The sequence below is a fragment of the Paroedura picta genome, chromosome 4, assembly GCF_049243985.1.
Source record: "Paroedura picta isolate Pp20150507F chromosome 4, Ppicta_v3.0, whole genome shotgun sequence".
NCBI lineage: Eukaryota > Metazoa > Chordata > Lepidosauria > Squamata > Gekkonidae > Paroedura > Paroedura picta.
In genome coordinates, this window is record NC_135372.1 from 12581774 (window position 1) to 12605435 (window position 23662).

Here is a 23662-nt window from a genome sequence, read left to right on the forward strand (position 1 = left end):
TGCTGCCGCCGGTCCCCAGCCTCAAAAAGGTTGGGGACTACTGCTGTAGCACACTAACATCATCTAAAAAGAAAAGTGATACAGATATACATCAAAGGTTTGTGGTAGGATTGCCAACCCAGAGGTGGGAAAATCCTGGAGTTGTGCAGTTTGGGGAGGGGAGACACAACCCTGGGGTATAATGTCCAGCCTCCATTTTTGTTCAAGGGGAACTGATCTCTTGTCATCTGACAGCCAGTTTGGTGTAGTGGTTAAGAGTGATGGCTTCTAACCTGGAGCACTGGGTTTGATTCCCCACACCTTCACATGCAGACAGCTGGTTGACCTTGGGCTAGTCACAGTCCTGTTTGAGCTGTTCTCACAGACCATAGATCGTAAGCTTTTGGTGTGATTTTTTATTTTTTTTAAAGGAGATCAACTGGAAAATGTTAAGCGGTGACCTTGAGAGAGTTCACCTGCACTTGCCAAGTTATCTGATAATTTTTTTTTATCTGATAATAAATAAACAAATATGTATAAACCCCCCCTCCCCACCCCCAGGGAGATGTTTCTTAAATCTGGCCTCCATTTGGGCCAGTCCATTTCAAAAACTACATCCAGTTGGAAGAAGGCAGAGAAGCTCTCTAGGAAATGAGGAGGAGATAAGGAAGGACTGGCAGAAATCCACGGGCAGTGCTGAGTGCCAGACCCTAAGAGATGTAACACACGGCTGTGTGATCCAGTAATGAATTAACAGGCCACCTGAGGAATTTAGGAAGAGTCCAGAGAACTGCAGGCGGATGCCAGCTTCTCTGCCAGGAAATATTTGCTGGAAAGAGAGATGGGGAACAGTGTATTCCCAGTTCACGTGGGAGTATTTCTGGGCTGCAGATGGACTTCGAGCTTCCAGGATTCTTCGGAAATTAGAATCTATTGCCCTCCTTCCCTTGGAAAAAGAGACGAGGGGGACTTCGGTTGCACATCTGGATTGAAAGATTAAAAAAAAAAATCTGGTTCCAAACCAGAATGATTCCCAGATACAGAACAAGATGGGAGTTCCAAATTCACGCTTGTCAGGTTGCTAGAAAACCCAAAACATCGCAGCCCACGGCCATGTTAAACTTGGTCATAAAACAAGTTCTTTGAAAGGAAACACAATTCGCTCAGCTCCAGCTGGGAGCACAGTGTAATCCTATCTCCCATCCCAGTTGGCTGTTGACTCCGTGGGTCCATCCAATCGCACTCCCCCACCTGAGCCACACCAGCGCCAGGGGAGAGGGCCACCACCTGTGGTAGCTCGATGGGGTGCAAATAACTTGCTTTCTGCACTAATTGGTAGGCTGCAAACGAAGCTCAGCCTCCTGCAATCTCCCCTGCGTTTGGGAAACCCAAACAGATCGATCCAAGGAAGGAAGTGTGTTTAGGGTAAAATTCCTTGGGGCTTGCCCAAGTATGGACAAAAGTTTGGAACTCATTTTCTGCCACTAGCAACGTGCTGCAATCCGGCAGTAGTTACCTCACCGGCAGCTGTAGCGGCATAATTGTTTCACACATCAAAACATGATCGGAAAGATATAAATGGGCGTGCCAGATTCGTGAGAACGGGGCAAGAGATCTCAGCAGAGCTGATTCTGCACTTACTGTGTTTTTTTTTCCATTGTGGATCCTGCTGCATTCAGATCAATTTGAACTCTGGTCTTCCTCTATCTCCCCCCCCCCCCCATTGAAATAAAGTGTTCTGCACTCGATTGGAAAAGCTTCGAGTGGGGAAGGGAGCCAAGTGCAGCAGAAGTCTCTTTCTTCTCTTGAATGGGGGGGATTGGAGACAGCAGAAGAGGGGGAATAAATCAAGAGGCAAATCTCTGCTGAGAGAAGTTAGGGCTTCTGGAGCGCAGTCACTTTAAGACAAGCCTTGCAACTGGGAACCAGAAAGACTGAACTGACGCCCTGGCCAATCAGGGAAGGCTGCTTTGCTACAGTGTTGGAGGCAGGAGGCAGCAAGTTAATTTGCAAAAAGCAGAGATCTGCACATTTACTCATGGCGGTTTTTGAAATATCGAGGCTTATATCCACTCCAGGATATCGTGGGGGAAAGGTAGGGTTACTCCAGATCTATCATGCACGTTGCAGAGGGAAAATGTAAAGTGCCCCAAATCAATGTCGAAATCAAATTCAGTGTAGACAGCAGGGATTTATTTGAGCAGGCAGTGGGTAAAAAAAACCCGTGTAGACTACACCCAGTATTATCAGATCTAACCTACCCTGACCTCGATGTCTGAAATAGTTAGCTGGGACTCTACCTACACTTGCAGGACTTACTGAAGCAAGAGACAGGATCAGTATGGACTGTGGATCTCATGGGCTTCCCACATCCCTCCAGCTCCACAGATGAACAGATTTTTTTTCTCTGGGCCTAAGACAGGGTTACCAACTCCCGGCTGAAAATGTTTCAGAACCTGGGACAGAGCCCCACGGAGACATGATGTCACGGAGTCCAGTTTCCCAAGTAGCCATTTTCTGCAAGAGGGCTGATCTCTGCAGTCTGGAAATCAAGTAATTCCAGGAGCTCCCCAGGCCCCTCCTGGAAGTTGGCATCCCTAGCATTTGTACTGTGGCTCCTCAGCCCCTCCAAAGCATGCACTAGCTTTCCTCAGGCCTTCACCAACCCCACGCGGTCTTCAGTCATGTCCCAAACCCAGAATGGATGGGTGGCCTCAGAGAAGGGGCTACCATTTCCTCAAAGAGTGCAGCATTGACCGTACTACCTCAGTCAAAGTGAGAAGAAGAGATTGGGAAGGAAGACTCAGGGCCGGGTATGGATTTGGGGTTCCCAGACCAAGACAGCACTCCATCAGGGATCCAGTAAATGGCAAATGTGGCTTCAACTCACTGGAACGATGAGACTGCCTATTTTGGATCGGGAAATTCCTACAGATTAGGAGGTGGAGCCTGGAGGATGGGGACCTCAGTGGGGTACGTTCTAGAGTTCCCCCTCCAAAGCAGCCATGTTCTCCAGCATCTCTGTAGCCAGGAGACGAGGTAGAATTCTGGAAGACGTCCAAGCCCCACCTGTCTGTCACTTACCCTTTCATTCCAAGGAGAATCCACCTTCATTGAGAGCAACAGCCAGTCTCTCTCAGTGGGTGGCCCTTAGCTACTCCTAATGGCTTTCACTACTCATTCACGGGCAGGGGTGGCCAAACTGTGGGTCTCCAGATGTCCATGGACTACAATTCCCATGAGCCCCTGCCAAGATTGTAGTCCATGGACATCTGGAGACCCACAGTTTGGCCACCCCTAGACTCTCAGGTTACGGCCTGGGAGGGCCCGGTTCACATCCCCACTCTGAGCATGCCCTGAAGCATGCTCAGGCTGGTCAGTGACTCAGCCTAGCCTACCTTGCAGGGCTGGTTTCCCTATTGGGAAGTCCCTGCTTTTTGCTGAAGTCCTTCCCACAATTCAGGGGGGGCACCACATTCCCTAGTGGGTAGCATGCAAATCCACTACCCATGAATGACGACAGATGTTTTCTTCTGCCGGCTGTTGTTCATGTTGCTGATTTTCATTCCTAAGCTATGCTATTAAAAAAAAAAAAAAGGAATAGGGACTTTAAAATACAGAATCCCACGAAATGTTGTGGCTCATCTCTACCAGAAGGATCCAGATCCAGCTCAACAGGTAATTCAGCCAGGTGGCTGGAGCAGGTTTAACCTGTTGCAGTCCCAAGGCTGTAGCCGGTAAGCCTGACCCTGGGTATTAATAACTACTGTGGGCTGGAGGAAATTCCAGGCTGACATTCCTCCAATTCCGGCCCCTTTCCTTTCCTGCTTCTTTCTGGGTGTTCCCTGGATCCTCCCAGGAGAGAAAAAGGAGGGGGAGGGCTAATTCCTCCTCCTACATCTGGAAGGCTCACAGCCATTCCCACCGAAGGATGCGAATGTCCTGGAATGCCTTCCCCCCAACCTGGTGCTGCTTTTCCAGGCGTCCTTGGCAAACTGCTTGTCCCTGCAGAGACAAGATGAGTGTTTCCTTGGAAGGGAACTCATGTCCGTAGACTGACAAGAGGCTAAATTTTTTTGATTTCCCCAAGACGACGAATGTACAGAGCAACGTGTGACTCATTTCTTAGGCTCGCTCAGCCTCTGCCAGACCTCTCCCCCCCTTCTCTCACCTCCCCCTGGGGATTTGGATGGATCGTGCTCCAGAGATAACACTGTGGTCTGAAGCAACAAAACAAAGTTTGAGTCCAGCAGGGGCACCGTTAAGAACAACAACTAGGTTTTACTCACACTATAAAGTTTTGCGCGCCTGCCCACAAAAGCTTATGGCTTGAATAAAACTTGGCCGGTCTTAAAATTGCCCCTGGACTCAAACTTTGGTATGAAGAAATGGGGATTGTTTTGCAACTGCTCTCCCCTTCCCTGCCGTCAATTTTTTTTAAAGCCATTGTTTTCTTACACCAGCATTTCAGAAGAAAACCATGCTGTAATGGTTGGCGGAGAGGAAGCTAAAGCTGCTAAGCAGGATGAGAAGAAAGAACTTGCTTCTGTTCTGTCTGGGCATGGGATTGGGGTCACTGTGGGTGGGCAGGTAGTTGTGAATTCTGCAGGGTGTTGGGCTAGAGCAGGGGTAGCCAACCTGTGGTCCTCCAGATGTTCATGGACTACAATTCCCATTGTGTAGGGGGGTGTAGGGGGTGGTAGTCAACCTGTGGTCCTCCAGATGTTCATGGACTACAATTCCCATGAGCCCCTGCCAGCATACAACTTTGTGAGATAGCTGAAGCTGGGAGAAAGGTCACCTTGTGGACAACCTTGCAGAATCACACAGATTTTATTTTTATTTTATTGTTATTGCTATTATTTATTAACCACCCCTCTCTGCCGCCAGGCTCGGGTCAGTGTACAATATATAATTTTAGAGTGTTAAAATCAGAATATAAAAACTATAGTAATGAATAATAGTAAAAACTCTATCCCAACTCTCCATCTCAGTATATAAGGGGAGGGCGGTATATAAATCGAAATAAATAAATAAATAAATAAATAAATAAATAAATAAATAAATAAATAAATAAATAAATAAATAAATATTGGGCTGGCATGGGTGTGCCCTGGAGGGGGCATACAGCCCGTCTGTGCATCCTGGCCTCAGCCATATGCCTGGTGACATAGCGCCATTTTACAAGCCCTGCAGAACTTTGATAGTTCCGTCAGGGCCCACGTGACTCTCAGCAGCGTACTCCACCAGGCTAGGGCCAGGGCTGAAAAGTCCCTGGTCCTGATTGAGGCCAGTCGCACTTCTTTAGGGCCAGGGACCACCAGCATCTTTGCATTTGTAAAGCTTGGAGCTTGACTGGGAGTACATTGGAAGAGGTGGCCCATTAGAGACGCAGGGCCCAGACTGCGCAAGGACTTAAGGGTTAAAACCAACATCTTGCACTTGATCCAGAACTCAACTAGCAACCAATGCAATTCCTCTTGAAAATTATGTCTGCCCAGGAGAGTCAGAATCAGAATTGCACAGAGCTGGATTGTACCACGGATGGCCATCCAGTCTAGCCCCACACCTTCTTGGAGACATAAAAACGTATATCCACCTGACTGGGACCCAGATCTCAGCCTCTCCTTGGAAGGCACAGATTCCAAACCCTTGAACATCTGGTCGACAAAGCCTACCCCTCTCTTCTTTTCCGAACATATAGAATCAAAAAGTTGGAAGGTGCCATACAGGCCAACTAGTCCCACCCCCTGTTCAATGCAGGATCAAACCGTAAAGCATCCAGGATAAGTCGCTGCTTGAAGACTGCCAGTGAGGGGGAGATCACCACCTCTTAGAATCATAGAGTTGGAAGGGACTTCCTGGGTCATCTAGTCCAACCCCCTGCACTATGCAGGACACTCACAACCCTATAGCTCATCCACTGTCACCTGCCACCCCCTTGAACCTTCGCAGAATCAGACTCTCCGTCAGATGGCTATCAAGCCTCTGTTTAAAAACTTCCAAAGATGGAGAACCCACCATCTCCCGAGGAAGCCAGTTCCACTGAGAAACCGCTCTTAGGCAGCTGATTCTACTGCTGAACTACTCAGACTGTGAACATGTTTTCCTGATTTTTTAGGGCTGGAGACCACCAGCATATTCACATGTGTGGATCTTAGAGTTCATCTGGGGGCATATTGGGAGAGGTGGGCCCTTAGATGCACAAAGGCTTAAAAGTTAAATCTGAGACCATCAACATAGGCAGATCTCTCTGAAGGATTACTGGCACCCTATGCAAATCCCCTTTCACCCCAGGGCACCTCCTCTCCCTATTACACCGTCCTCATGGGCCAGGGTTGCAGCTTGCTAAGCTGCCAGCTGGCAGGGGGACTCATGGGAATTGTAGTCCACGGACATCTGGAGAGCTACAGTCTGGCCACCCCCGAAAGAGCCAAGTAACCAAGGAGACTGCCTTAAGCTTCCAGGCCTCAGTGAGGTCTCTCCTCCGCAGCTGCAGAGGGGACAGACGGAAGAATGCGAGACCCCAAGGTTGGCCGTCTCCCGCCTAAAACTTGGCAGTACACATTCAGTTCCTCTCCTCCACATTTCCCCCCGTCAGGACTCTTTCAGCTGCTTCCCTCCATTGGAAAAACGGCGGCCAGCAGGGCTTGGCACAACTCTCGGCTTTAAAAAAATTAGTTCCATGCCTTTAAAAAGCAGCCTCGTTTGTTTTATGGCTAAGATGAAGGATCCACCCTTGGTGCCTTAAGACCACCGGCTGCCAGGAAAGGGACGGGAGACCCTGAAGAAGGGAAGGAGACGGCCAGCGAGGGAAGGAAGGAGCTCGAAACGGCTGCCGGGCCTCCGGAGAGCGCTCAATTATAACTCGTGCCAAAGGCTCAGCGTATGGAGCTGGCCTATCCATCACGCCGAAGCTGCTCTCGAAGTATTAAAATGCCAGCGGGGGCTTCGTTGCAGCCTTTCGGCAGCCTGGAGCCTGGGCGGCAGAGAGGCAAGCCTCCAGGATCGCAGAGGAGCTTAGGGTTTCTCTGAGGCATCCCCCCCAGGACAAAATTTGCAAGCATTTGTTCTGTTGGCATGTACAGCGTTAGAAAAGGGATAGCTCAACGGCAGGTAAGGTAGACAGGCAGGGCTGCTGGGATGCCACTTTCTATGTACGCGCATAAACAGGAGCGCGCATTTCAGTTTCCCCCAAAACTTCACTCAAAACACACATTTCTAGTCCTCAGGGGCTTCACTGCTAGGAGCATAGACTAGAGGAGGGGTTCCCAAAGAGGGTGGTACTTCCCCCCCCCCCAGGGAGTGGAAGGATCCAGGAGGTTGGTGAGAATTTTGGGGGCAGTGGGGGCGGGGCGGTGGTGAGGAATCTGGGAGCAGTAGAGGTACAGTAGTGTGATTTTTTCCTGCTGCAGCTGCATTCTCCTAGCGAGAGATGCTCCAAGGTGGCTTGCCATTGCCTGCCTCTGGGTAGTGGAGACCCTGGGCTTTTTTGGTGGTCTCCCATCCCAGTGCTGACGAGGGTGAACCCTGCTTAGCTTCCTGAAGAATAGGGCAGCTTCAGAAGGTCGCCTGGAGTGGGTCATCTTCCTGCTGAGCTCCTCCCCCTCCTCAGACTCCGTCCTTCCCAGGCTCCACCCAAAACCTTCAGGAATTGCTTAACCCAGTGGTCCCCAACCCCCAGTCTGGAGACCGGTACCGGTCCGTAGATCAGTCGGCGCCAGTCTGCGGCTCCTCCTTGTCCTCATTCCCGGGGGGCTGCCCTGCCACTCTGCCACCGGCTCTCCAGCGGCCGCCATGGCTGGGGCTCCCCCTCGGCATGGCACTGTGCAGCTGCGGTTGGCAGCACCCCCCAGCAGGCGGCGGGAAGTCAAGGGCACCAGCGGGAAAGCAAGTGGAGCAGGGGCTCAGGAGGAGGCGGTGTCCCTCGGCAAAAGACTACCCCTCCCAGGCCTCAGTAAAATTGTCAAGCATTGACCAGTCCCTGGTGGTAAAAAGGTTGGGGACCACTGGCTTAACCCACATCTGGCCACCCTTCTTGAAAAGTCTCCGTCTTTGGGATGCTGGAAAAGATTTCTCTTTGCTCCTCTCTCTTCTCTCTTTCCGCATCTGACTTTCTTCAGTGGGACTGACCTCTACTGCCTGGAGATCCATGGTAAGAGAGGGAAATCTCCAGGTCCCACACGGGGTTTGGCGACCCTACCCACAAGCCATTTCTCCAGGCCAGGGCTGATGCTAAGCCACTCACCTGAAGTCAGAAGGGGGCAAGGAGGGCACCCACATTCTTTTCCCTCTGACCCCTCGCATTGGGCTGCCAGGAACAGGAAGTCGTGTCTTCCATGATCAGAAGAAACCGGGTTGCCAACCTCCAGATAGGACCTGGAGTTCTTCTAGAATGAGAATGGATCTCCAGACCACAGAGATCTCTTCTTCCCCTGGAGAAAACGGCAGCCCTGGAGGGTGGGCCCTGTGGCATTGTGAACTACTAAGGTCCCTCGCCTACCTAGGTGCCACCCCTAAACCAGGAAATTCCCAACCTGAATTTGGCAGCACTTGCTGCCTGTTGTGAGAGATCATGGGCGCCTTCTCCAATTGGGCCCCCAAGCCACCCCAACCTTCCCGCTCCGTGGCTGGGAGCAGGGCACATTAAATGCTCCCTTGCTACACCACCCACTCATGCTATGTGCCGCAGTTGTCGGTCAAGAGCAGGGGTAGTCAAACTGCGGCCCTCCAGATGTCCATGGACTACAATTCCCAGGAGCCCTTGCCAGCATTCGCTGGCGAATGCTGGCAAGGGCTCTTGGGAATTGTAGTCCATGGACATCTGGAGGGCCGCAGTTTGACTACCCCTGGTTTACACCCTGCCTTCCCTCTCTTCAAAGGGGACCTAGGCCTGATCAAGAGAAGAAGAAGAAGAGTTGGTTCTTATATGCCGCTTTTCCCTACCCGAAGGAGGCTCAAAGCGGCTTACAGTCGCCTTCCCATTCCTCTCCCCACAACAGACACCCTGAGTAAGTAAGTCTCCTCCTGCACCATCCTAGCCTGCTTCTTGCTGATCTAATTTCCCTACTAGCGGTAAGATTTATATGCAGAGGACGATTCAAACATCTGACCCTTCCATCTGCAAGACTGGGTTAGGGCTGTCCGTCCATTTTGCTGCATGCAGTGGTCAGAGGATGGGCACTCGGTGGATCTCTCCCGCCCTGTTTCCTCCCAGAGGACTAGAATCAGCAGAATCCATTATGCAAAATGAGCAAGCAGCCCCGTTACGCTTCCGTTGGTCAGCTTTTCTTGAAATAGAAAGTCTGGAATTATTTTTTGCAACAAATCAATATGCACAAGCCTTGCCTCGGGTCCAAGTATCTCCATATGGCCTATGCGGGACTTCTGGCAGCTCTTCACAAAAGGAAGCCTCTCCCTGCACTGCCACACTACCGGAGACTGGTATATGCAAAGCATGATCTCTGCTACTAACCTTGAAAATAGCCACGGGCCTATTCACCTGTGGCGAATCAGAAGCTTTCTCAAAGCCATCACCCATTAAACGTTTTGGGGGTTTTCTTTGTGCAAACTGGAAGGGTTTATCCCGTATAAATTGTATATATCAACAATTTACAGGACCATGTTGCAGGTAGTGGTAGATAATAAATAAATAAATAAATAAATAAATAAATAAATAAATAAATAAATAAATAAATAAATGAATGAATGAATGAATGAATGAATGAATGAATGAATGAATGAATGAATGAATAATAAAAATAATTTAAAAAAACAGTGCTTCCTCCCTCTTTAATTTCTTTGTATATCTTGGTTTGCCATTTTCTCGGCTTTCCAGTTTTTCATTGTTGGCTCTGAAGTTGTTGTTTTATTTAAATATAGAATTGTATTTATATGTGCCCATCTCCACAATTTAGGGCAACTCACAGGGTTCAAAATACACACACACACACACACACACAATATAAAAATATAAAATTCCAATGAAATTACAGTTTTTTTGTTTATTTTATTCATTTATGTTTCAATTTATAACCCACCACTCTCACACAGTGGTTTGTGGCAGGTAACAATAAAACGCACATAAAGTCCCCTAAAAACAGTAAAGGTAAAGGTATCCCCTGTGCAAGCACCCAGTCATGTCTGACCCTTGGGGTGACGCCCTCTAGCGTTTTCTTGGCAGACTCAATACGGGGTGGTTTGCCAGTGCCTTCCCCAGTCATTACCGTTTACCCAGCAGCAAGCTGGGGACTCATTTCACCGACCTAGGAAGGATGGAAGGCTGAGTCAACCTTGAGCCGGCTGCTGGGATTGGACCCCCAGCCTCATGGGCAGAGCTTCAGACAGCATGTCGGCTGCCTTACCACCCTGCGCCACAAGAGGCTCTTGTCTAAAAACACTATGAGCCCTGGTATACCCCTGGTATGACAGATTTTTTTTTGATAAAACCGTGCTCCAGGTGAGGGCCTGGGCAGGGGGAAATGACAATTGATTGGCTCGCCAGTGGGGCGCCCAGATCTTACCAGCCATGACCTCAACCAAAGTTCCGTCAGGGCCCTCAGCTCTCCTGAGAGCTCAGTCCACCAGGTCGTAGCCAGGACTGAAAAGCCCCTGTCCCTCGTCGATGCCAGGTGACCCTCCCTCATGACCCCGGAGCATAGCATCCTGCGGGGCATAAGGAGACAGTCTGTCCCGCAGATATGAGGGGCCCAGATCGTGTTTGTCTTTGAAGATTAACACCAAAACCTTGAACCTGATCCAGGCCTGATCCGGGCCACAACTGGCAACCAATACAACTGACTCAGTCCAGGCTGAATATGGGTTCCCCAGGATGTTCCAGCGAAGACCCTAGCAGCTGCATTTTGCACCAGTGGCAATTTTGTCACAATTTAATGTTGTCTGGGATTCCTACACATTGTTGGAAATTAGCCATCATCAGTTTCTTTCAAAGTCTCCTGGGTCAGGGATAAGGGCAGGCCCACGGAGGACAGGTTACGTAAGGAGGAGACTATTGCATGGATCACTGTGGCCAAGCAATCTGGTGACAGAAAGGGAGCTAAAAGGTTTGCTTGATATAGATGGAAGAACTCCGTGTGTGCACTACTCCCGTGGAATGGGCCTCTATAGAAAGGGAGGCATCCAGAATTACCCCCAAGTTCCTGGCCAAGGGCAAGATATTAAATTGCACCCCGTCCAAAGTGGGGAGGTGCACTTCCTGATCTGCTGCCTTACTGCCCAGCCACAGGACCTCCGTCTTGGAGGAGTGGTAGGCAACTCTGTTTTTTAAACAGAGGCTAGATAACCATCTGGCAGAGAGGCTGATTCTGTGAAGGCTCAAGGGGGTGGCAGGTGACAGTGGATGAGCGATAGGGTTGTGAGTGTCCTGCATAGTGCAGGGGGTTGGACCAGATGACACATGAGGTCCCTTCCAACTCTATTATTCTATGATTCTATGATTCTATCTCTGCTCCAGCCATTCAGCTACAGCTTATAGACATCCAGCAAATGTATTTTGGAGGGAATCCAGGTGGCCGTCCATCAGGAGAAAGAGCTGGGTGTCATCCGCATACTGGTGACATCCCAGCCCATAACTCTAGACCAGCTGAGTCAGAGGGCGCATAATCATTTAAAGTAAATGGTGCCCAGAGTGTACTGTATGGCAGGGTTGTAGAATATAAACACATTATTTTTTTGCTGCTTTCATAACCAACATGCATCACTAATGCACAAAATATACGGATTTATCAATGCACAAAAGGAGAGGAAAATACATATACGGCACAGAAAAGTAAAATCAAACTAACGAGGGGACCAGAAACAGAAAATGACATGAAAACGAAGATCCATGGGGTTGATTTGAGTAAGGATAAAGCGAAAATCGAAACAGATTTGGAGAATAGAGATAACAAAAAACAACCCCCACCCCACCTGCACTATCTCCCCTCCATCTGAACCTGGGGAGTGTAATTTAATCTGGATCTATTGACTCAAATTCAGGGGGAGTTTCCATGACGGATGGTTTGACTCAGCTATTTAAAAAAAAATTAAACAATTTTAATTGCTTTTAAAATACTTTTAGGAATATTTGTCCTTGATTTTTAAAAAGTTAGCTGCCACGAGACCATTGCTGGAGAAGAAAATAAATTAAATAGACCCTAAGCAAGGCAGTGGAAGGCCGAGCATCAAAGAATTGAGGCTTTTGAACTCGTGCTGGAGAAGACTTGGACTGCAAGGCGAACAAACCTTGGAGTTTCTCTAGAAGAGATCAGCCCTGACTGCTCCTTAGAAGGCCAGATCCTGAAGATGAAACAGAAATACTTTGGCCACCTCATGAGAAGGAAGGACTCCCTGGAGAAGAGCCTAATGCTGGGAGCGATCGAGGGCAAAAGAAGAAGGGGACGACAGAGAATGAGGTGGCTGGATGGAGTCACTGAAGCAGTCGGTGCAAACTTAAATGGACTCCGGGGAATGGTAGAGGACAGGAAGGCCTGGAGGATCATTGTCCATGGGGTCGCGATGGGTCGGACACGACTTCGCACCTAACAACAACAAGCAAGGCAATATAACCTTGTGTTCTAATTACCTGTGAAGACCACATTTTCAAACTTTTGATAGATCCCCAGGTTTATCTATTTCCTTTCTCTATATCCCATCTCTCACCCCCAATGGGGACCCAATGTAGTTTACAGAATTCTCCTCACCTCCATTTTATCCCACACAACAACACTGTGAGGTAGGTTCGGCAGAAAGTGTGAGACTAGCCCAAGGTCAGCCAGCAAGCCTCCATGTCAGAGTGGAAATTCGAACCTGGATTTCCCAGATCCTGGTTCGACGCTCTAAGGACGCAAGAGAAGATCCTGCCCTGCACAGAGGCCAACCACTTCTTCTGGAGGGCCAACAAAAGAGGTCACAGAGGCCAAGCCCTTCATAAGAAGATCAGAAGAGCCCTGCTGCATCACACCAGTGGTCCCTCTAGTCCAGGATCCTGTCTCACACAGGGGCCAATCAGTTCCTTTGGAGGGCCAGCAAAAGAGGGCAAGGCCATTCCCTGAGGTTGCCCCCTGGCTCCGGGATCCAGAGGTTTGGTGCTCCTGAATGTGGAGACTCCCCTCAGCCACAGATAGCCACTGATAGACTTTATCCTCCACGAATCTATCTACCCCCCTTTTAAAGCTGTTTATTCCTAACCACCACACTGCGCAGGCTGTTCCAGCAGGGTGCTGGTTCCTGCCTCCATCCCTTTCCCTGCAGACAATCATCCGCATCAAACCTCCGTCCGCCTCCTGGGTAGACAGCCCAGCCGAAATTTCATCCAAGCCCCTCAAATTTCTGGCACCGTTCCTGGCAAGCAGTTTAATTAAATCGGCCGAAGCCGTGTCAAACCCCACAAAAGGCCTCTGCCGCAGCTTTTCCTCCTCGCCGTAAAGAGAGAGGCAGAACGTATCGCGAAACAGACCCCCTCGAGGCAACTGTCCTAAGCTGATTAAAAACCAGCCAGACGTGAAATAATAATGAATTTTTTTTTAAATGAACTCCCCAGCTAAGTGATTTTTAAAGGGGGGGGGGAGAGAAAGGAAAGAAATCAAAGTCAAGGACGTCTCCTGCTACCTTCGGTGCACCTGTACTGTTTGGCTTCTACTTGCAGGTTCTAAGGACGTCGTCGTAAAATGGGACGACTGATCAGCCTCCGTCCTGGACTCACTCTCTAGCTCAGGGGTGGGCAAACTGTGGCCCTCCAGATGTCCATGGACTACAATTCCCATGAGCCCCTGCCAGCTTTTGCTGGCAGGGGCTCATGGGAATTGTAGTCCATGGACATCTGGAGGGCCACAGTTTGCCCATCCCTGCTCTAGCTTGAAGCAAGTCACCCTTGTCAGAAGCTCCGAGATGCCAATTCCGGGTGAAGAAATTCCAGGATAATTGGAGGACGGCATGGGACACCTGAGGACGGCATGGGACACCACTGAGGAGTCTGCCCTTCAAAGCAGCCCTTTCCTCCAGGGGAACTGCTTTAGGATGCTTAGGGTTGATCCTGCATTGAACAGGGGGTTGGACTAGATGGCCTGTATGGCCCCTTCCAACTCTATGATTCTATGATCTGATCTCCGTAGTTTGGAAATCAGCTGAAATCTGTTTGCCCTATGTAGAGGTCAAACCCTACCCCAAAGAATTAATGGGCACGTCTGACATCAAAAATCACAAAATTGAAAAACCTGTAGGGGTTTTTCAACCTTCCAGGGCATTCAGTAAGGCACCTGAAAGTAGCTGTTTCATTGCAAAGGAACTTCAGGAACAGGCTAGAAAGGGAGACTGCAGAAATGCAAGTTATTACAACACTCAAAACCAGGGGTAGTCAAACTGCGACCCTCCAGATGTCCATGGACTACAATTCCCAGGAGCCCTTGACAGCATTCGCTGGTGAATGCTGGCAAGGGCTCCTGGGAATTGTAGTCCATGGACATCTGGAGGGTCGCAGTATGACTACCCATGCTCAAAACTATGACTTACCCTGGACTCAACAAAGACATAGGTTTTTTAAATCTCACTATTCATGCTAACCTTGTCCAACTCGTGTATCCATATTCCTCACAATTTATTTTATTTGTGATAATGTGACTGTAAGGTAATGGTAATGGAATGGAATTTTGAATTTAACTCCCTGGCCTTGGGATAAGATAGTTACCAGCAATTCTCTTGTAAGAATATTTCACAGTTGTATGGAGACTGTTGGGGCAAGCAGCATACGGTGAGGTGAGAGCCTTTGATCACTGGCAAAGGCAGTTTTGTTTCTCCTTCTGCTTTTGTAAACTACAACTGAATTCCAGGGGATTGATTGGCTGTTTAGATAAAGAATTATCATTGGCTGCATTTGGTTGTGTGACACAGTCTACTGATGTAACAGAACTGATTTTTGCTATATATTCCCTGTGATGCAAGGAGTTCATAGACTGACAAAGAGTGCTTGCACTCGAAAGCTCACGCCCTGAATAAATCTTTGTTGGTCTTAAAGGTGCTACTGGACCTTGATTTTATTGTGCTGCTTCAGACCAGCACGGCTACTTAATTAATTAATTAAGATTTTTATGCCAACCTTCCATACAGCTCTGGGCGGTTTACATAAAACGTCAGGAGGTAATTACATGGAACATCACAACAAATATAACAATGATAAAATAACATTTGCTGAAAGCTCCCATGTAAGGAAGGCAGAGCATTGGTGCTAGCTAGTGGGAAAGCTCTACGTTGTTGCAGGACAATAAAATGATTAAAAAAAATATGCAGCCAGGGACTGAGGCCTTGGTGTGGTCCCCAAGCGCGTTGGGGAGCAGCTATTTCTAGCTCAACTATTAGCCATTTTCTCCAGGGAGACCCACTTCTCTTGTCAGCTGTAGATCAATTGTAATAGTGGGAGAGGTCCAGGCCCCACCTGGAGACTGGAAGCTCTGGTGGCCATTCGCTTGTGGGCACCGTGCTTACCCTTGAGGGAGGGTTTGCAAATACATACCCTTCCTGTGACTGGCAACATCTGGAAAGCCCCCAACCACAGGGTGGGAAGTGGAGGAACCGACCCTTCCCATGCATTCACATGGTGGTAGTCAACCTGTGGTCCTCTAGATGTCAATGGACTACAATTCCCATGAGCTCCTGCCAGTGTTTGCTGGCAGGGGCTCATGAGAACTGTAGACCATGGACATCTGGAGGACCACAGGTTGACTACCAATGTGATGATCCTGTGGAGAAAGGACTTCCCACCCGTTTATAAGGGCTGACAGGTGGTCAAAGGGATAAGTTTGCCAAGTCTTGGAGATTTGAGGATGAAGCCTGAGATGGACAGGGACCTCAGCAGGGTACAATGCCACAGAGTCCCCCTCCAGGGGAACTGATCTCTGTAGACTGGAGATGAGCTGTAGCCCCTTGGGATCTCCAGGTCCCACCTGAAGACTGTTTTATCTGGTTCATCCTCCAAAGTCTCCATTTTCCCCAGGGGAACGGACCTCTATGACCTGGAGATGAGCTGTGATGCTAGGAGATCCCCAGGTCACACCTGGAGGCTGGCACTCCTAGTCCACCCTCCAAAGCATCCATGTTCTCCAGGGGAACCAATATCTGTAGTCTGGAGATGAGATGTGATTCCAGGAGGTCCCCAGGTCCCTCCTGGAGGCTGGCCTCCCTGTCTTATTTGGTTAATACACAGCTCTATCCCAGCTCATACAGCTCTATCTCAACCTTTTCTCCTAGATGACGCTCGCTTGCTTCCCTAGTTTTGCATTGTCACAACAACCCTGTGAGGCAGGTGAGGCCGAATGCAAGACTTGCCCTGGCACGCTTTTGAGGCAGCGTAGCAATCTGTATCGGGGTCTGCCAACTTCTAATTTAGCCCTGTAACCATTATGCCCCAGGAGCCTCTATGATGTTTTCGGTCCTGACACCTCCCTCTTGCGACAGTGTGAGGATAATTACTGCTAAGACAGGACTAGGATCTGGGAGACCCATGTTCAAATCCTGCCTCTACCACCACTGAAATCCATTGGATGAACTCAGGTTAGTCATACTCCCTTAACCTAATCTACCACACAGGGTTGCTGTGAGGCTAAAACAGAGGCAAAGAGCATGGTGTAAGCAACTCCGGGTGCCGTTTGGGGGAGAAAGGGGACGTAATAAAAGTCTACAAAACAAACAATCGCACGAGGGAGGCTAGACTGATCAACAGTTCTAGGACATCCAGCCCAATTCCCCCCCCCCCAAAATTTATATACTGTCTTTCCTATTAAATCAGCTGAGAAGTTAAAACTATATCCTAAATAGTATCTTGCCTCTCCTCTCAGTGGAGACCCAAAGCAGCTCGTATTATTCTCTTCACCTCCGTTTCATCCTCACAACAACCTTGCAAGGTAGGTGAGGCTGAGAGCATGTGACTGGCCCAGGGACCCCCAGCGAGCTTCCCTGGCAGAGTGAGGATTTGCTCCGGGGTCTGACTGTTTAACCACTAATACACCATCAAATATACATCCAGAACTATCCATGGGCACAGAAACAGGACAAAACAACCACTGAACACCCGGCAAAAATAGCCACAAACACAGACCTAAGGCCAGAAGGAGACCACGAAAGAATGGCACTTTCCTTTGACCCTTCCACACCCTTGACTTTTTCCTAGCCCTGGTTCCTTGTGCCAGACAGAGCGGACCAACTTACAGCCACAAGGTCAACCAGCATGGAGTGAGGATTTGAACTCAGGTCTGACACTCTAACCACTACCGATATTATTCGGCCATCTGACCTGAATCATGAGGGTTGGGATGCTCCTCAAGGATGATCGTGCGGCAGACCTTTCTGCTCTAAAGCCAGAATCTGAGTCACAGTCAGTGCTGGGCTGTTGTTAATCCCATTCCTGCCTCTCACAAACAGAGGCATCCCGGAGAGGTTTGACCAACACCGCCGAGGCCCTCCCACGAGAACCAGGTTCGCCTCCCACTAGCAGCACGTGCCGATTCCCAGCGAGAAATCTTGCGTCGTCCCAGCTCAAAAGCGGAGGGCAAGCCCCAAAGGCAGCTTTGGAAACGGGCCAGCCCAAGCCACGGTTTGGAGCATCCAGTGATCAAGACTAGCTGTGCTCACCGCCCTCCAGCTCCCAGCCTGGCTTTCATACCTTTTCCAGGTGAAGTCGCAGGAGGAGATTCCAGGGGAATTGGAGGAGACGCTGCCGGGCCGGTCCGGACACGCATAACACATCTGATGAAGTTTTAGCAGCCCCTGATTAGATCAAACAAGCTTGTGTTTATGAAAGGCAAATGACACCTCTGCTGCAAGCGCCTCGGGTAGCTGGCAAGAGGCCACCGTCTCACCAAACAGTGTGGTGCAGTGGTTACGTCAGAGGAAGATCTGTGAGAACCGGGTTCAAATCTCCACTAGGCCATGCTAACTAGGTGACCTCAGGCCAGTCACTCTATCAGGCTCACCTACCTGGCAGGACTGTCAGGAAAACAGGAAATGGGGGGGGCAAACTACATTTGGAGTACGGTTGCCAACTCCAAGTATTCCACTGAGGTCTAGCTTCTCCTGAAACCCCTCCTTCCTAGAAGAAGAAGAAGAAGAAGAAGAAGAAGAAGAAGAAGAAGAGTTGGTTCTTATATGCCGCTTTTCCCTACCCGAAGGAGGCTCAAAGTGGCTTACAGTCGCCTTCCCATTCCTCTCCCCACAACAGACACCCTGTGGGGTGGGTGAGTCTGAGAGAGCCCTGATATCACTGCTCAGTCAGAACAGTTTTATCAGGGCCGAGACGAGCCCAAGGTCACCTAGCTGGTTGCATGTGGGGGAGCGCAGAATCAAACCCGGCATGCCAGATTAGAAGTCCGCACTCCTAACCACTACACCAAACTGGCTCTCCTAGACGCCTCCCAAATCTCCAGGCATTCCCCAGTCCAGAGTTGGCAACTGTAAGACCTGTCCTCAGCTTTACCAGAGTAATTCTTGTTCCCCCTGACCCGCAGCTGGTCTCCAGGGTCTTGGGTGGAAGTCTCATATTTCACCGACTGCTTCCGTTGCCAACCTCCAGGTCTGTGGGTGTGTGGGTGCCCGAATCACTCTCATAGGGGGAAACGGCGGCTTTGGAGGTTATATCTTGCAGAGGCCCCTCCCCTCCCCTCCCCTCCTTAGATCCCACCCCCCCAAAATTCGAGAAATTTCGCAACCCATTATGGACAACACTACAGGGTCTGCTTACTTGGGGGTGCAGCCTTTTGTCACTGGAAGCCAATTCTCCATCCCTGTACCGCGACCCACCCTCAGGTGACCTCCTTAAGGGACCAGGTGTCCGGCGTGGGAAAGTCCAAACCTTGTATTCTCATATCCCTTGGCTTTCCAGTTCCCAGGGATCAGAAACTGCAGTGAATCTCCCAACTGGGACCTATTTAGCGTCCTGCCTTTCTGCCTAATGGGGGCTCAAAGTGCGTCACGTCCTCCTCCTCTCCTGCATCCGATCCCCGCAGCCAAGAGCATGGGACTAGCCCAAGGTCCCCCAGGGCGCTTCTACGGCATGAGTCGGGATTCAAATTTGGGTCTCCCAAATCGGTATCTGATGCTCTGAACCACCACACCACACTGGCTCGCTTCCCGACATTGGTGTGGGTGGGACAGGTATCTCTGGTCCGCTTGCCAGGGCTCTCCGTTTGATCCCCGTGGGCTTGGCCATTAAAGAGCTCCAGTGCAGACCATTTCAGAGACTGTACACAGGACGGAGTTGCGGGGGCGCCAATCTGGCGCAGGGCCCCCTGGTCGAGAACATAAGATGCAACAGGCATCAGTCTTGGCGACAGCCTTATCAGCCCAGTCGTGCCCCCAAATTGAATTTTGATTCGGAAAAAAAAAACATGAAAGAAATGGGGTTAGGAAACGAAATTGCTTCTCTTGTCTTCCCGGTGGCGAGCGTCCACATATTCAGCTGTCCAGGCAGCAGATTGCAATTAAGATAAGCAATTCTTATCCATCCTTAATTTGTTTCGGTAATTTTATCTCATTTTTTGGCTACAGCCTGAACAGCTCTCCCCCCCGTCCCCCCCATGATGACTAAATGCTCGTTCCTAGCGGCTGGGGATTTTGACACCTTGTGAATGCGCTGTCTCAGGTTTAGCGTTAGACACCGAAGGCAGCTTGGCACAGGTGAGACCCTGCCTCATGTTCTCTGCTGTAATTGGTACCAGAGAAATGTCTTTACCAATGCCTCTGTAGAGCTTCGGCGAGTCGAAGGCACTTGGCACGCATGCAGAAAACTAGCATGCCAAGGAAAGGTTCTAACCTAACCTTTCCCCCTGACATCCTGGTTTTCTACAGACAGAGATTCTCAACAGTCACAAAAAGCATGGGAAGAACCAGGTAGAACAGTTCTAGTTCAGAAAATTAGCCTGGCCGAAAGAAAGCTATGATGAGACCTGATTAGGGTTGCCAGCTCCGGGTTTGTGAAATTCCTGGAGATTTGGGATAATGGAGCCTTGAAAGTGAAGGAGGGAGGGAGGGCGAGAATCTCAGTGGTGTTTAATGCCATGCTGTCCACCCGGCAAAGCAGGGTGGACAGCATGGCAAAGCAAAATAAATTGCTCCGGAGGAACTGACCTCTGTGTCCTAGAGATCATTCCTGATTCCAGTAGATCTCCAGGCCCCAGCTGGAGGCTGCAACCCTATCCCTGTCACACTACTTTTCTGCATGGAAGGCAATCCCCTCCCTATATAAAACAAGCACGTCAGGGGAAAGGGAGCCATTTCCCTGACATGATAATTCTCAGAGTGCGAGATTTTCGTTTTTACTCCAGCGAGCTCAATTTTGTCAGACCCTGGAAGCTTAGCAGGGCTGCTCTTGGCCAGTCTTTGGATGGGAGACCCCACCGGAAGACCAGGGTCGCTACTGAGGAGCAGGGGACCAGGGAAACGAATCGCCAAGAAGCCCCGCTCCCCTTTGCAGTCTAGACTTGCAGCAAAATGAAGTGGGGGGGGGGAAATGCAGGAGGAGCCAAGGCGGGTTTGGACAGGTTGCCAACCTCCAGATGGCAACTGGAGATCTCCTGGGGTCATAAGTGATCTCCAGGCCACATAAAAAGGGGAAGTTCCCCTGGAGAAAACAGCTTCTTTGGAAAATGGGTTCCGTGGCCTTAGACTCCACAGAAGACCACCCCCTGCCCAACCCCCCCCCACCTCAAATCTCCAGGTGTTTCCCAGCTCAGAGCTGGCAACCCTAAATGGGAAAGTCATCATGAGGAAATAAAGATAAACCAGGATTTGGTTCTCGGAATCAAAACGGGGACAATCAGAGCTGATGTGCTGGGAACAAGAATGCAATATGAGCCCTTACAATGTTTGCAAGGAAAAGGCCTTCCTGTTATTCTGGAAGCCGCGTCAAAATTAATCCAAGGAGGTCTTACACTTTAATCTGAAAGTCTAGTCATGTGTCCAACATATGGGCAACTTCACTGCCATTCAGCCCTCCACCTTTTCTGATACGGCCCAGATGCTTAAGCGGAAGAAATGCACTCTGCGCATGCTCTGGAGGGCTTGATGTATGAAACCGTGATGATCCACGAACCGTCGAAATGCCAGCCAGGCTTGAACTCTGCCTCTAATTAATAGCTTGCCTCCCCCAGACGGCCTACACTCATAACTCCGTGAAAAGCGCAAGATCTTGGCTGCTTGCACACCGACTTCAGAATCTGTAAGGTTGGCTTCCACCCTGCAAACTGTCATTTCACATTGCCATAATGAGCCTGGGAAGTTCACGGCTGGCGCTGCGGAGAAACCACAAGGCATCCCACACACCACAGGAGCCATGGAAACTGATCAAAAGGGGAAGCACTTTGATGGTTGCCCCCAGGACATCTGCAGGTGAGGGACAACCTGGGCATGTGCAAAATGCTTTTCTGCAACCAATGTAGCTACCATCCGCATCTGGGTACCTAGGTTTTGTGGACAAAATGTCCAGGCCATTAAGTGCACATTTCGGGATGATCTGAGCTCCACCACCTATTTATATGGTGGCAGGTAGAGTGAGACATGTACACATTCCAAAAATTTGGAAACAATGAGAACAATGCCCTAACTCTTCCTTGGGGGGAGGGCAAACTGTAAATTTAGGAAATAAATGAAATACTTATAATACTTTCTTCTCAAACCTTAACTTGCTTTGCAGCTTTACCAAAATGAAACACATTATTTATAAATTAATTAGCATGGTGATGATGATGATGATGATGATGATGATGATGATGATGATGATGATGATGATGATGATGATGATGATGATGATGATGGTGATGATGATGATATCCATTCAGTCATGTCCGACCCTCGGTGATTCTATAAGAAAATCTTCGCCATGCACCCCTGTCTCTGATGGCTTCTTTTAATTGGTTCAGGGTCATTAGCATAGTAACAGGGTTGTAGTGAGGGGGAAAAAATGGAGGAGAGGAGAATGTTGCAAGCCACCTTCCCCACTCAGGTGAAAGGTAGGGTATAAATTAGTTAAATCAATAAATGCAAATAAATAAATAATAAAACTTCAAGGAGAAAGAGAACTGCAAACTGTCACACCTTTATAGGACCTTAGCACAAGTACTGTAGTTTTTGCCATCTCAAGACGCAGAAAAAAATAAACACTGAAAATAGAAAACACGCACACAAATGTAGCATACAAAAGAAGTATATTGCCATGAGAGTTTTATACAATCCCAGTGGGATTAGCAGCATATTTGGATATCAAATTACACCACTGTGTAATGCTGAACTTTCAATCATGTATTATCATTATACTTGTTATAAAATATTAACGGTGGCTAGAATTAGTCACATCTAAACTATATGGAACCAGGTGGGTGACCCTGCGCTCGCCACAGCATTGATAAAACTGTTCTGACCGGGCAGTAATATCAGGGCTCTGTCAGCCTCACCCACCCCACAGGGTGTCTGTTGTGGGGAGAGGAAAGGGAAGGTGAATGTAAGCCGCTTTGAGCCTCCTTCGGGTAGAGAAAAGTGGCATCTAAGAACCAACTCTTCTTCAGTAGTACCAAGGCTCTGTCAGCCTCACCTACCTCACAGGGTGTCTGTTGTGGGGAGAGGAATGGGAAGGCAATTATAAGCCGCTTTGAGACTCCTTCGGGTAGAGAAAAGCGGCATCTAAGAACCAACTCTTCTTCTTCTTCTTCTTCTTCTCCTTGCTGGCTGTTGGCACATCACACAAGCTATGCAGGGTCTGCCCTTGCTAGCATTTGGGTGGTAGACCACGCAGGAATATCTTGTGACACCGAGGCAGGCAACGGCCAACCACCTCTGAACCTGAGTTGCTGTGGGAGTCCCACAGGGTTACCATAAACCATTTTATTTTTAAAAATTATATGATGCATTTCATTTCTTTTCTGACCTGAGACAGAAGACATAAAGCAAGGCGGCCCAAATTCACATGAGCTCCACAGTCAAAAATTAAGGACGTGCCAAAGCCGCCTTTCCTTTCTGTGTGTCCCCCTCCCTCTTAACGTAGGATTTTGCACAGATTTAAGGGGTGTGGAAACTTGCCACAATTCAGTGGGAAATAACGAGCAGCAGGTTCAGTTCAGGCAAGGGGAAAAGCAAGACGTGGGATTGTCGAGTTGCGCCAACGTTGCAAAATTCAATAGCGAGTCTATCAAACATACAATGTACATGTTTCACGTTGCCAAAAACCAAGTCGCTAATCCCTTATCTTGTTACAGCCATGCAAGAGTCATTCCTGAAGAAGCTGTCTGTATTAGAGAAGGGAATCCTACTATATACATCATGAACATTTTAATCCCCCTCCCTTTAAAGGGCAATGGATATTTAGGGGCCCTTTCCCCACCTTCCCACCCCTCCCCCTCATCCTTGGAATAACCCAGTAAAGCAGATTCGGCTGAGAGTTCGTGATTAGCCCAAAGTCAACTATGGGGTTGCCAGGTTGCCCTGGACACCAATGGGGGGGGGGAGGAGGGTTGCCAGATACAGGTTGGGGAACTCCTGGATATTTGGGGATGGAGGCTGGGAAGGACCTCAGTGGGGTACAATGCCATGGAGTCCACCGTCCAAAGCAGCCCTTTTCTCCAGGGGAACTGATTTCTGTGATCTGGCGATGAGCTGTAATTCCAGGGGATCCCCAGGCTCCACCGGGAGGTTGGCATCCCTAGTCTACCCT

At 49.3% G+C, this 23662-nt stretch overlaps 1 protein-coding gene across 3 annotated transcripts in view; it reads right to left on the bottom strand.

Moving 5' to 3' along the window:
• The window catches only part of SEMA6B (semaphorin 6B), a 175485-nt gene that overhangs the window by 123032 nt on the left and 28791 nt on the right, over positions 1-23662 (bottom strand). Inside the window, exon 2 of one of the 3 annotated variants that reach the window (XM_077331950.1) lies at positions 17630-17733. The exons of 1 other annotated variant lie outside the window; for it this stretch is intronic. The gene's annotated coding sequence lies outside the window, so the exon portion shown is untranslated. Of the gene's footprint in view, positions 1-17260; positions 17574-17629; positions 17734-23662 lie in introns of those variants that run through there. One more of the 3 variants, XM_077331952.1, reaches the window with a different exon arrangement.